This window comes from Lissotriton helveticus, chromosome 1_1 (assembly GCF_964261635.1).
Source record: "Lissotriton helveticus chromosome 1_1, aLisHel1.1, whole genome shotgun sequence".
NCBI classification, from domain to species: Eukaryota; Metazoa; Chordata; class Amphibia; order Caudata; family Salamandridae; genus Lissotriton; species Lissotriton helveticus.
The window spans coordinates 319055401-319069752 of record NC_136057.1 but is presented as its reverse complement, the minus strand read 5'-3'; the positions used below and the strand labels follow the sequence as shown (position 1 = coordinate 319069752).

Sequence of the window (14352 nt, the reverse complement as noted above, 5' to 3'; positions counted from 1 at the left end):
TTAAATCATTTTCTTCCCTTTTTTCTTGTGACTCGGTTTTACGGAGTCACAAGATGACTGCCAACACTCCTTGGTTTGGCGTGTTGACAGCCAATCAAAATGAAGCTTGTGACTGTAAGCCAGCAGCTGACGGCAGAAGCGGACGGCTTGCCCTATGCTTCGCGTTCTGCTAGTGCTAGTGTGTGTGTGATTGCCTCTTATTTTAAAACAACGTACTTTTAACTTTTGCTAGGTCGGTGGCACCATTGTATTTTTATCTTGAAGTTGCACGAACTTTCAGCACTTTTCTAGCGTGTGTGACTTACCGCGCTACAGTTGGGTGAAGCAGCCTTGCACCTCCCCGGTCCACCGCAGCCTTTAGCTGGCTGATTGTTGTTCAGGGAGCACTGCTCTGGCCCGGCCTGTGGGGCTTGTTTTCTCTACCTGTTTGCCATCCCACGGCCGCCATCGTGTCAGGGAGGAGGGCTAGTCTTTTCCTCTCTCAGTCCCGGTCTCAAGGCTTTCTATTTAAACTGCAACAGCGGGGGAGCTCGCATAGTAAGCCAGCAGCTGACGGCAGAAGCGGACGGCTTGCCCTATGCTTCACATACTGCTAGTGCTAGTGTGTGTGTGATTGCCTCTTATTTTAAAACAACGTACTTTTAACTTTTGCCAGGTCTGTGGCACCATTGTATTTTTATCTTGATGTTGCACGAACTTTGAGCACTTTTCTAGCGTGTGTCACTTACCGCACTACAGTTGGGTGAAGCAGCCTTGCACCTCCCCGGTCCACCACAGCCTTTAGCGGGCTGATTGTTGTGGAGGGAGCACTGCTCTGGCCTGGCCTGTGGGGTTTGTTTTTTCTTCCTGTTTGCCATCCCATGGCTGCCATCTTGTCAGGGAGGCGGGCTAGTCTTTTCCTCTCCCGGTCCCGGTCTCAAGGCTTCCTATTTAAGCCGTCCATGGCGCGTCCGCGCCTGGTCGCCGCCAGACGCCAGACATGGTGGTGGTTCTCAGTCAGGGGAGGTGAGCTACACCAATGAACACTTGCTGTCCATCGGTCTGCGCAGCGGATCTTGTGTTCTGCACCTAGGGGTTGGTGAGGTTTGCCCTTTTTGCTGCCCTAGTTGCGGCTATAGGGTTGAATCTCCAGGGGCCTCTGCTCCTCCTAGACCTACCGCGAAAATCTTGCTTTTAAATGTTCGCTCATTGGTAAAACATTATATAGAGGTCTTCGACCTTATTGAAGATGAGTCACCGGATGCGTTGTTTATCACTGAAACTTGGCTGACAGATGCCTCAGTGGTCGAACCTGGTCTTACCCTTCCCCTGGGGTTTAGTATTCTCACCCTCAATAGGGAGTCCAGAGGCGGGGTATAGCAGTAATTTTTAAAACTTGTTTTTTTTTGGCAAGGAGAAGGTGGCTGGGTGCGAATGCGCCCATTTTTCCATCTCCTTTAATGCTCATTCATCCATTTCTGGCCTTCTAGTTTATCGCCCCCCTGGGGCCAGCGATGACTTCAAGGCAGCCATTATCGATGCCGCCGGCTCACTACCACTTAAGGCATCGAACTTCTGCCTGATCGGGGACCTCAATCTGCATTTCCACCATCCCAATGATCCCAAATCAGCAGCTTGCTCGCTGATTTCGCGGCCTGCCAATTAAAACAGTCGATAGTGGGCCCCATGCACTTAGCTGGGCATTTACTTGCTCCTGTGTTTTCTAACATCCCTGCTCTTGTAGTCGCGACACCCAGCCCTATATGTTGGACTGATCATTTTTTAATCACTTTCTTCGTCCCCCTCCCCACGAGCATTCCCAGAGCCAGCCTTAAGGCCACTCTTAGACGCTGTTGGCATAAACTTAATATAATAGATCTGTATTCCACTCTGACATCCTCTCTCCCTGTTTTAGACACTAACCCCGAACAAGCCTACAACTCATTGTGCGACTGGACACTCCAGGCTCTAGACTCCTGATTCCTGCCTAACGGTCTAAGGGCCGCTGCTCGAAGTCGAATCCCTGGTTTGATGACTCTCTGGCTGCTCTACGCAGCTTCTGTAAAAAGCTTGAACGTGCTTGAAGAAAGGCATACGACCCTGGGACAAAAAAGCTTTATCAGGAAGCAATTAAACTTTAGCACAAGGCTATACATCAGGCCCATTCTGCCTTTCTCGCCAATGAGATTAAGGCCAGCAATAATCCTGTCAAAAGCATCTTGAAAATACTCCATGACTTTAAAACTAGGAAAGATCCCGCCACAACATGTATCACGTCTGAACAACAATTTGAGGATCTAGCCTCTTTCTTTGTTCCAAAAATTGAGACTATCTATAAATCCTTTGCCACTGTCCCGACAGACCTTGCTCCCTCTACTATCTGTCAGCCTACTACTATTCTAGCTGTTTTCCCTCCTATGGCCCACGAAGAATTCCTTACGTTAAGTAAGAGGGTTAAATCTGGCTCCCCTATCGACCCTATGAAACCGGCCCAATTCAGAGATGCCCTATCTGCGCTATTGCCACCTATATGCCAGATTATAAACTCTTCTTTTAATACAGGAGTGGTGGCCATGTCTTGGAAAACTGCAAGGGTGGTCCCCCTGTCCCATATCCCTACTACCCTGGGTCACTAAAATTGCTGAAGCTCACGCTAACAATATTCTTTCTGGACATCTGAGCAACTCTGGCACCTTAGACCGCATCCAGAATGGGTTAATGGGTTCCGCACGGGCCATAGCACCGAGGCCACACTAATAGCAGTATGTGAACATCTACGCACCATCCTGGATGAGGGCCAGACTGCGGCACTCATCCTGCTCGACCTCAGCGCGGCGTTCTATACGGTCTCCATAAGATTCTCTTGCGCCGCTTGGAGGAGGCGGGGGTGATAGGGCCGGCCCTGGAGGGGCTCTGTTCTTTTCTTTCTGACCGAGCATTCCAGGTCATGGCCTCCCCTTCCTCTCCCATGCTCATGCAATCAAGCAGGGGGTTCCTCAGGGCTCGGCTTTAAGCCCGGTCCTGTTTAACCTCTATGTTTAACCTCTGGCGGCGGTAGCAAGAGACCACGGTCTGTCCATGATTTCGTACGCTGACGATACTCAGCTGGTGGTGGCCCTTTCTGAAGATCACACTTGGGCTGCCACACAGTTCCAGGCTGGTCTTGCAGTGGTCGTGCAGTGGATGACCACGAACTGCTTGCAACTCAATGCTAACAAATCAGAGGTGCTACTGGTAGGGAAAGATAAGGGACTGTGGAGCAAACACTGGTGGCCTAATTCCATGGGTGGTGCCCCCACTCATAAGTCGGCGGTAAAAAACCTGGGGGTCTGGTTTGATATTATACCAAGCTGTATTTTCAAGAACATACTAAGAAGATCGCTGGTTCCTGCTTCGGTCTTCGACCTATACTTGGTTTCTTTGACCCTCCCACCAGCCAGCTGATAGTCCAAGCTACTATCTTGTCCAGGCTGGACTATGCTAACTCACTTCTATTGGGAGCCAACAAGGCGGAAGTCACGTGCCTCTCAAGAGTGCAGAATGCAGCTGCCCGTGTTCTCCTGCGGCTCCCTAGAACGTGCTCTGCGACAGATGCTTTGCGGTGGCTGCCTGTGCCTCAGAGGATTCAGTTCAAGGCCCTATGTCTATCCTTCAAAATTATAAAAAAATCTCCCCCTGAGATTCTGTCCAACCTACTGATCCTCTACGTACCTACTCGCCAGCTACGCTCGGCCGAGCACTGCCTTGTCACGGTGCCCCGGGTGAAGCGACTTAGAGCTGGGGGTCGGTCCTTTCGCTACCTTGCTGCCAAATTATGGAACTCTCTTCCTGTGCAGATCCTGCCTTCTGTCCTTCCGTAAAGCTATTAAAACTGTTCTATTTCCTAGGGCCTAGCCTCTACTCTTAGGGCCTAGCTTCTGCACTCTGTTGGCATGACCTGAAGCGCCGGGACGCCCCTTCGCTGAGGCATCTGTTGCGCTATATAAAATATCCAAATAAATAAATTGGGAGGGTTCACGAATCCACCGCTGTCACCAGATATCAAGATTTTGTGTTTTTGAATTTCTCAGGAACGACTGAACGGATTTACACCATTTAAAAAAAAGAACACTTTCTGAACCAAGATCTACCTTTTTTCGGTTCAGCAGTTCGGGCTGTAGCTTTGTCTAAACTTTCCTATGGAAATCAACATGGAGAATACGTGTTTTGGGACTACCCTTTTTTCTAAGCCTTTGCTCGGCGAATCACCCTGAAACTTTCAAGACAGGAGCTCACCTGAGCAAATCATTAATTTTGAAAATTAAGCGAAGATTCATCAAGCGGCGTCAAAGATACTGGCAAAATATAAAACACATTTTGAATAGACACAAGGTCCTAACTATAACTACCTACTGGTGACCACCAGTAGGTAATATATATATATATATATATATATATATATATATATATCACTCCAAATCCTTCACCACCGAAAGAACGGGTCACACTCGCCCAGAGCTTTTGCAGTTTTTAATTTTGCACGAAAGAGAAATTGATGGGAAAACATCCAACCATCACCTATCGCAGAGTGAGAAATTTAAAAGATCGACTAGTACACAGCCACTTTAAAGGGAAAAAGAAGCATGATTCTTGGCTGAAAACTAAAGGCTTTGTCAAATGCCATAACTGCAAGGTGTGTCCGATCGCTAAACCCACAACAGAAGTACTAATGGCAAATAATAAAGAATGGAAGGTCAGGGAACTAATAACTTGCAAAAGCCAATATGCAGTCTATGTGATTGAGTGCCCCTGCCCATTGAAGTACGTAGGCAGTACCATCTGCGAGCTGAAAAAAAGAATACTAGAACATGTATGCGGCACAAATAATAAGGACAGAAACGATGCAGTGGCCAAACACATGGTGCTCCATCACAATGGGGACTGGAAGGCACTAAAGTTTTATGGAATAGAGACTGTGCCAATAAATTGTTATTGTTATTGTTATTGTTATTGTTATTGTTATATGTACTTCTAAAGCGCAACACTCATCCAACAAGGATATCACGGCGCTAAAATTGAGCAGTAAACCATGAGCAATTTCCCGAGACTACTATTTATTCTGTTTTAGGGAATAATGCAGTTTTTAGTTTTTTTCTAAAAGTGAGGTAACAGTCAGTACATCGTAGATCGATAGGCAAGTCATTCCAACAATTGGCGGTAAGGTGCGAAAAGGCACGTCCACCCATCCTGGATAGTTTTATTCGTGTGGTGACTGCTTTGGCTGTGGCTTGTGAGCGTAAGTTCCGAACTGGTGCATAGAGCTTGATTCTGTTCCGCAGAATGTAAGGACCAGTATTATGCAATGTTTTATGAGCAATGCATAACATTTTGAAAGATGCTCTTTGCCTCATAGGCAGCCAGTGTAACGCTCTCAGGCAGTTTGTAGCAGAATCATACTTTTTCCTATCGCAGACAGTTTTGGCTGCCGCATTCTGGACCAGCTGTAATTTTGAGAATAGATAATCCGCCATACCAACAAACAGCGAGTTGCCGTAGTCCAGCCTACTAATCAGTAAAGATTGAACTAAAATCTGTCTACATTCCATCGGAATCCAGGGAAAGACACGTTTCAGCATTTTTAATGTGGCAAATCCTTTGCCACATATTGTGGTAACATGATGCTTCATGGATAAAGTAGTGTCCATATGGATTCCCAAGTTTCTGGCGGTCAGGGTTGGGTTTAGTGGAGTGCCTAAAGTATTTGGCCACCAAGAGTTGTCCCAAAGCTGTTTGGATCCACCAAATAGAAGAATTTCCGACTTGTCAGCATTTAATTTCAGGTAGTGACCATGCATCCAGTTAGATAGCTCTGACAAGCAGTTATGTAGCCTATTTTTGGCGTCCTCTTCATCATTTAGGGTTACCATCAGCTGAGTATCATCAGCGTAAGAGCAGATATTGATACCCCATTTTTTGCCTATGGATGCCAATGAAGAAACATAAACATTGAACAATGTTGGGCTCAATGTTGCTCCCTGTGGCACCCCATATTTGATCTTCCGAGGAGTGGAGGTAAAGTTTCCTAAGCAAATGGACTGGGATCTATTCAATAGAAAAGACTCCAGCCAGTTCAGGGCTTTACCTTGTATTCCTTTAGCAGCTAGCATATTTATTAGCAGTTTGTGGGAGACGGTATCAAACACCGCTGATAAATCAAGTAATATATAAATGAATGTGGAGGAAACAGGGAGAAAGTTCTCAGTCAAAAAGAATCACGCCACATCCCAAAGTTGATAACTTTGACCCCATATGGCCTAAACCAATCAGAAGAATTATATATACATCTATAACTGAAAAACTGCTTCCCAGACTTTGTAAGGATCTGAATAATGAAAAAAATAAGATTGAAATAAAATATTGAAAACAAACTGATGAAGAAAGAGAAACATGTAATGGTCCCCAACCAATCCATATGGTAGAACCAACCCACTGGAGGGATTAGAATTTGGGAAGATAATGAAGAAATTAGTCCCACTGGAGGGATGTGTTTATTGACACTGACAAATGAAGAGAATATATATTATATGGACAAATGAGGGTCGCTTTACTCACTGATTAAGATTGAGTTTGGAAATATTATTTTGCACTGTCACTGTTTATGTAAATACTTTACACTTTAATCTTCACAATTTAGATATTGCATTTGAAAGTAATAATTAATGGGGACTGCATCAACCATAAGACTTAGAGCCTCTTGTATTGTTTAGGAGGCAATGATGCAACAGTGTTTAAACATAGAGAACAGGGTTGTTTGCGCCAGAACATGACCGCGAATACGGTATTATGTAATACCGAAATGTGTTGGTTACTCGCCTGTACTCGCCTGTATTTTGATTAACTAACAAAGAAAATGCTAAATTAAAAACTGCAAAAGCTCTGGGAGAGTGCCATCCGTTCTTTCGGTGGTGAAGGATTTGGAGTGATATAGAGCGGTTTTGTTCAGCCGCGGAGGTTTACTCTCCTGGATTAAGCACCGCAATTGTTGAACCAAAGTGAACCAATTTTGGAGGATATTTTTATATATATATATATATATATATATATATATATATATATATATATATATATATATATATATATATATATATACACACCCACTTGGCATAGAAACCGGCACTACAGATCCCATAACGCCGCTGTGAGGAACACGCCCAGTGGGCGGGGACTGTCTAATAAATAAATATGTGCGTAATTTGAGGCGTTCTTTTGTGACTTGTAACCTGTGCCATTGAAGAAGAGAGCTCTGCTCTCGAAACGTGTCTGGCAAACAATTTTGTCGATGACACCGGTGTTGGAAGCCTGCTGGCAAGCTGACGAGATTAAAGAAGTTTTTGGATCCATTTCGTGTGTGGCATCTCCCCAAATGGGTTTCCTGCGCTGATTGATGGATATATATATATATATATATATACTAGCAGGCCGCCCCAGCGTTGCCTGGGGCAGAAGGGGGCTGGGGGTGGCATTTCCTGATTGCGGCAGCGTCGGCTTGGGTGCACTCCTGCCCCGGCCCCCGCCTGCCCGCCGCCCTCCCGCCCCGACATTGCCCAGACCACCTCCCGCCTCGCCTTTGCCTTACCTGAGCTGCCGGTCTTCCCCACGCTCGGGACTTCACCGCCACTCCTCGCTGCTCGTCACCGCTCCTCCCCGCCTGTCGTCATCACGCACGTTGCGGACATCGCTAGGTCACGGCGGCCAGCGCTACGTCGCGGCCAGCGCTACTTTTAGGGGACTACTTTGTTTTTAAAGTTTAATTTTTTATTTTACGTTTTATTTTATTTTATGCAGCCTATGTCCATCTACACACCCTGAGGATTACAACAATGTATTGGGTGTGTGGATTGGCGCTGTGGTTCCCGAGTTTACCTTGCCAAAAGTTTTCTGTTCTCTCTTTATAATAGTAGTATAGATATAGATATATATAATATATTATATATAGTATAATATATATATAATTTACAGTCATCTAGATTTGAAGTTGTGACCTTAATATCACTGCAGACGTCAGCAGTGAACGTTTAAGTCACTGAGACTGTGTCTCTTATTCCAGAAATCCCTTCCGCCATCCTCCACCAGGTTGTCTGCCTGCTTTAACTCGCTGTCTTCTATTCAGAGAGGTGTTTTCAGAGACTGCATGTAAAATTAAACGTATTGCATTCTCTGTGCTCTTTCATCCCAATGGGCTCCCCCTCCCTCTCAAAAGCATCACATCGACTGAAGCTGTTACCGATCAAAAATGATTGGGCGTAAGCCTTTCATGCTGCGGAGCCGCAGAAGCAAGGCTGTGATCAAAAGCGAGGATGGTTTATTAAAAAGGCGCATCAGCTCTGCAAGCCCGATCCGCTCCAGTGCCCTCTGGCGATGTGCTAAACTACTCCCTCCTGTCCTCCAGTGGGCGCGCACTGACACGTGCTGCGGAGATTCTTCTGAAGGTGCCCCGCTGATTCCTGGACTGTGTAGTTTACCCGGGAAGAATGCGGATCATCACGGTGAACTCTGGGGTTTAGGCCGCTGTGGACGCTCTCCCTATCGATTTGCCCGTGACTGTCTAAAGCGCCCACCTCACAAGAGAAAACAAGTCAATTAACATGTGCAATTGTGAGCTGGCTAACGTGCGCTCAATGACGAACAGACATTGACAAAGCCAATAAACGGCTTGGATTTGACTCTTGACTTGTTTTTAAGCCCAGCTGTAAAGAATAAAACACAGCTAAATTACGTCCTGTAAATAACCCTTTATGAGCAAAAGAGTTCAAGGTGCCTTGTTTTAGCATACTTTTAGGATATTAAAAAATCCCTCAAGAATTTCAATGCAAGCACTCCTGATTGAGGTGGAATGATACACCAAAGAACCAATAGCAATGAGGTGAAAGAGTTACATAATTCTCTGGGTAGAGCCAAAGTCCACACTGGAATTTTTTTTTAAATAATTGGTAACAATAGGTCGTAGGACAGCTGCTCTGTTGAGCTAAACCGAAAAAGCAGACATTACCTTCTAGGTCCCTCCAGTCCTCCTCCCATTCCTTACCAAAGTGGGGATGACCATCTCCACGACAGAAAAAAAAGAAGAGGAGAATGCTGGGAGACCTAAATCCACCCCCTCCCGCTGGGAGTATATAAGCTGGACCAACCCAGCATTCAGCCTTTTCTTTTTTTCTGTCTACCAACAGAATTCACGTTCATGGATTTGCTGCTTCTTAACTGGGATGAAGTCTTCTTTGGATGTCCTCGTCAGGCTGCTGGGCTGTTCTCGACGTCCAGCTGGCGATCTCCTGGCCTGCTGGGCTTGCTGGGAGCCCCTTTGCGGCGCCGTTCCTCCTGGTTTGTTCCAGGTCGAAGGGCACGTCTTCCTGTGGCTTGGCCGGCCTGGAAGACGCGTTGCTGCGGCTGTTGTGGAGTGTCCCAGGGCCGTTCTTGGTGGTGCCCTGGGCATCCTGGATGGCTGATGGGGTCCTGCTGGCGTCCTTTTCCTCCCTGGAGGTCCGTGCTGTTCTTATTGAGGTGCAGAAGCAGGCCAGGTCTCAGCTTGCCTGGGGGCGCCGGATGCTGCAATCTTCCTTTCAGCCGGGCGCTGGTTTGTTGAAGGGCGCTTGTCCTGCCTGGTAGGGGCAGTCAGTTTGTGGTGCTGTCTCCCTGCCCCAGTGGTGAGTACTGCGTAGCGGTTCCTTTTTCCTGTTTCTGCTGCAGCCCTGCCGCCTTTTTTTGCAATGTGTTCTAGGGGATGTCTCAGTGGTTGCGGTCATGGCCTCTCCCTCTGCAGGTTTTGTGCTCTACCCTTGGTCTATGGCCATACCACCTTGAAAGCACCTGATCTCATCTGATCTCAGTAGTTAAGCAGGGTAGGACCTTGGTTAGTAGCTGGATGGGAGACCGCCTGGGAATACCAGGTGCTGTAGAGCTGCCCATTGTCCATCACTCCCAACGGTCCTCCTGCCTCTATTCATGCTGTTGGCTGCTTCACATGGGCATTGTTCCTGTTTGCTGTGGTGGGGCTGGGTTGGTGCCTTTCCTGAGGAATATATGATGATACCACGCTTTCAATTACCACGCATGGCTTTACCACGTGAATTTTACATCGCAAGTGGCTTTACCACGCTGGAATTTACAACGAAGGATTATAATACGCGTAGAAACGTCTTACCTGACAACTGCACGTCTTTCACCAGCAGCCCTTACTTCCATCCACCATGAAAACAAGCGTCAAAACACGTCTACCAAAATTAAAAAAGGACTACTATTTTTACATACACGACACGCCTTTGGGGGAGGCTCTTTCCTTTTACTTAAAAAAAAAAGAAAGAGCGTTTTTTTTTATTTAAGTAAACCGCTAAATATTTTTTGTTATTTTTGGGGGGGAGACCCCCCCAGCCCCCCCGAGCCCCCCCAAGCCCACGCAGAACGACTGGAAGGAATATCACGCCTCCCCCCAACCCACGCAGAACGTACTTGCGTGGTAAAGACGGTTGTGGAAGGCACCCGCGTTGAAAAAACATTTACGTGGTAAGTGTAGCGTGGTAAACGTTATGCGTGGTGATGCCTTCATAGTAAATGATGTTTCCCTTCCTGAGTGGCCACCTGATAGTGCCTATCGTTTTTGCCGGCCTCATCAACGCTCGCTCTATGGTGAAACATGCTCTTAATATCCACGAGCTCATGTTAGACAATAAACTGGACGCTCTGTTTATCACCGAATCTTGGTTAGACGATTCATGTGCACCAGTAATCGAACTTGCTGTCCCCCGAGGGTTCCACATAGTTCGCGCTGACTGCACAACAGGGAGAGGCGGAAGAACGGCGGTGATATTCCGGAAGGCCTGGGCCTTCACCTACTCTACCATCAGTGAACTGAAGGGGCTGGAGGTGCTGGACTTTAGTTATACCCTGTCACCCCATTTCCCCCTGGGGGGCATATTATTGTGTCGACCACCCGGCCCTCCTGGAGAGTTCTTGGAGACTCTTGGAGACTTCATTGCCCCGCGTGTGCTGCGCTTTACTAAATTTCTGCTCCTGGGGGATTTCAATATTCACGTTGATACCCCAGAGGTCCCTGACTCAGCTGCTCTGTTGGATATACTTGACCTCACGCAACTGACTCAGTGGGTGGAGGGACCAACTCATTCTGGCGGCCATCTGATTGATTTGGTCTGCTCGAATTTTGATTTGCACATCCGGGACCCCCTACCTGTGACTTGGTTTTCTTGGGATATGGGGTCATTTCCTTCTTCCTTATCTTCATCCGTCGGTCCGGTTAGGCGGAGGATTAACATCCCAGCCTTTTCCGAGGCCTTGCTTAACACTTCATTGGCTCCTGCAGATGACCTTGGCGAGGCTGTGGATTGTTTTAACATCTGGATCTTAGATCGTCCACCTCGAAGCCATGGTTCTCGGGGCACCTAAAAGAGTTAAAATTGGGCTGTAAGAAACTGGAAAATCAGTGGCGTGTTGCATACTGTCCGGCGGCTAAACTGGTGCTTCGGGCAGCCCAGCAGGTTTATTATGCCGCCATCAAGACAGCAAAAAGTGATTTCTATGCAGAGCGTATTTTGAAGGCTAATAATAACAGTAAGAGCGCGGAACAAAAACCTCTTCCTGCCTCCACGCAGTGGTGCGAGGAGCTCTCCTCCTTTTTTATTAGCAAAATACAATCTATTCAAGACAGCTTACGGTTGGATGCAAGGGAATTGTCAACATTATCTACCTCAGCTATTCTGTCTAACATTTCTACCCGCCCTCTGTTCTCCCAATTTCTGGCAGCAGAAGACTCCGACATTCTTGCCATCCTTAAATCTTTAAAGTTGGGCTCTCCATTGGACACATGCCCAGCTAGAGCCTTAGCGCGGGTAGCGAGGAGTGTCTCTCTTGAAGTCACTTCCATTATTAATCGCTCACTTCACTCTGCTAGTGTTCCCACCCAATGGAAACAGGCCAAACTTCTCCCGCTCCTTAAAAAAGCGACTGCCGACCCTCTGGTGCCTTCTATCTATCGGCCTATCTCCTTATTGCCGGCACTGGCCAAAGTGTGTGAAAAGGTGGTTTTTCGTCAACTGGAGGCTTTTGTTGAAACATCTGGGGCACTCCATCCAGCCCAGTCTGGTTTTAGAACATCCTTCAGCATGGAGACGGCACTGGTTGAGGTGGCGGAAGCCATCAAGGAGTGCCTGGATGGGGGCGGCAGAGCGGCTCTAATTTTATTGGACCTCTCTGCCGCCTTCGATACGGTACCTCACCAGCTTCTCCTGGATCAGCTCTCTGCCATCGGCATCTCTGGGGCAGTGTGGGCTTGGCTGAGCTCCTTTTTGGAGGAGCGCTCCCAACAGGTCTGGGTGCCTCCTTTTTCTTCCTCTGCAGGAAGCTTTCAACTGGATTCCCGCAGGGCTCTACTTTGAACCCGCTACTTTTTAACATCTATATGACCCCTTTGATTGCCCTGGCTGAGGGGCTGGGTGCCAAAATCATGGCATATGCCGATGATACACAGCTTTTATTCACATGGAAAGGTTCTGAATTGGGCACCGAGGATGTGCAGAGGTGCTTGTCCGCTGTGTTTACCTGGCTGGCCAAGGCGCATCTATAGTGTAATGAAGAAAAATCTGAGATTCTGCTGTACAGCAACTTTCCCCCTCAGTTTAGAGAGACCTTGTGGCCTCCGGATTTCCCATGCCCATGATCGGTGGGCAGCCCGGCCAAGAACTTGGGGATATGGTTTGGGGAAGATCTCCGGTTTGCCGAGCATATTAAAAAACTGACTGGTATCTGCTTTGGCACTCTTAAGAAGTTTAGGAAGTTCTTCCCTCTGCTACCTCAGCAGGCAAAGGAAATGGTGGCTCGGGCACTTATCCTTTCCAGGCTTGACTATGCCAAGGCCCTGTTTATTGGCATCCCTGGCTACCTCATGAATAAACTCCAACTGATTCAAAATGCGGTGGCCAGACTCCTATTCAACATCGCCAAACGATCCAGTGCGAGGCTACTGCTACGTGACCTTCATTGGCTACCAGTGGCCCAGAGGGTCCAATTTAAGATCTTGACCATGGCTCACAAAGCCCTGCATGACTTGGGACCTTTGTACATTAGGAAGCGCGTGGCCTTTTACAAGCCGGGCCGCTCGCTCCGCTCCTCCTCTCGTCGCCTACTGGCCATTCCTCGATTTCGTCGCTCCAGGATGGGCGGCCAATCGTGGTCAGTAAATGTGGACATTCTATGGAACAAGCTTCTGGACCTGCTGCGACATACACAGGACCTCCGTATCTTCAAGAAACTTCTTAAAACTCATCTTTTCAACCCTCTTAGTTAATTTCATGGGTGCCCTTTCTGCCTATGTCCATCCGCGCCAGGATACTCCTGAGTAGTTGCGCGCGTTACAAATCATATATAACATGACATAACAGCGATCTAGGTCTTTCATGCATCCTTGCCTCCCTGTTTGGGCCTGGTCTAGCCTGCTTGGTCATAGGGTGGGGTCGAACCTGGTTGGTTCCTGGTTCCGCATGGGTGTTTCCTGGGGCTGAGGGCTGTTGGCCTTTGGTGTTCCCCAGCTCCCTGTTGCTTGGTCGGTGTTTGGGTCTCTGGTATTCCTCTTTCTGGGGGTGTTTCTGGTTGGCCTTCTGCCCGGTGCTGTGCTGGTTGTCGCTTTCTGGGCTGGCTGGTGGGGGTGGATGGGTTATGCTGTCTGTTTGCCCTGAGATGTTTGGCGCACGGTGGTTTGTCTCCCGTTCCGGTTCTCTGGCCATATCCATTGGGGTCTCCTGCTTGCTGGGGTGTTTTTTGCTTCCTGTTGGCCGGTGCTGCTTTCCTCCCTAGGAGTTTGGTTACTTTCCAGTCTGGAGTCAGAGCCTTGGTCTCGTTGGTGTGGTGCCCTCTGTCTGGCTTGACGTAGCCATTGGTGCTTGGGTTGGCTGGTACGCTGTGCTTCTGCTGTCTCTCGCTGGTCTCCCGTGGCCGGCTGTAGTTGGCTGGTTGGTTTCAGGGCTGCGCTGCTGGTGCCCCTGTTGTGTCTTGTTCTTTGTCTATTGCCTGGTGCTGGGTTGCGGTTGACGCCTAGGCTGACTGGTAGGGGTTGGGTGCTATGTTGCAGTTTTCTACTCCCCTCTTGGGTTCATTTGTGGGGACTTCGGCCGCTTTTGGGGGTCCTCAGTCTCAGTGCTGCCGGTTCCTTTGCTGCCAGTGGGGGGGAGGGTGTTGTGGTTCTTGCTTTGCTTTGGACTCAGTGGCTCCTTGGTTTCTGCCCTGTTGCTTCTGCCTCTCTTTTGGTGGTGTTGAAGGGCGGCCGGTTTGGTCTGGAGCTTGGCTTGCCCTGGGGTGTGCCGGGTTGCGGCTTTCCCATTCGCTCCTATTTGG

General features: G+C 48.1%; 1 non-coding gene across 1 annotated transcript; it reads left to right on the top strand.

The window, feature by feature from the left end:
• Nucleotides 1–9794: 9794 nt before the first annotated feature.
• On the top strand, nt 9795–9914 carry LOC144778791 (5S ribosomal RNA). Its single transcript, XR_013600636.1, has one exon. It is a non-coding gene; the product is annotated as a 5S ribosomal RNA (ribosomal RNA).
• The last annotated feature ends 4438 nt before the right edge of the window (nt 9915–14352 follow it).